This window comes from Plasmopara halstedii (genome assembly GCF_900000015.1).
Source record: "Plasmopara halstedii genome assembly, contig: Scaffold_1211, whole genome shotgun sequence".
NCBI lineage: Eukaryota > Oomycota > Peronosporomycetes > Peronosporales > Peronosporaceae > Plasmopara > Plasmopara halstedii.
In genome coordinates this window covers 1041532-1041905 of record NW_020188126.1, presented here as the reverse complement: position 1 = coordinate 1041905, position 374 = coordinate 1041532, and positions in this window count along the sequence as shown.

The window sequence follows — 374 nt, the reverse complement described above, 5'->3', positions numbered from 1 at the left end:
CCTATGCCTCCCTGAGGCTCAACAGAACTCAGTTCTTCCCCAGTAGGTCGCCCCGCGCATACTGGGTGGTGTCGTTTCCCCGCGACGAATCAGATTGGCAGGAATTGGGGCGATGGTTCGAAGAACCTTGACGCGCCTTGCGCAGGGGGAACCGTTCCGCAGGTGACGGGTGTCTCCGTGTCTCCACAAACAAAACACCGCCGTGTGTTTGCATGCTGCCCGGCAACCCGGAGCTCTGCTCCCTAGTCCTTTGCAGATCCATGGGCATAGGCCCGCTCGACGAGCTGTTGGAGTGTGCATTCCAACCAAGTCGTGCCGACTTGGAGTTAAATTCGGCATTCAATGTCACATTCACCGCCGTTTCAAATGAGGAC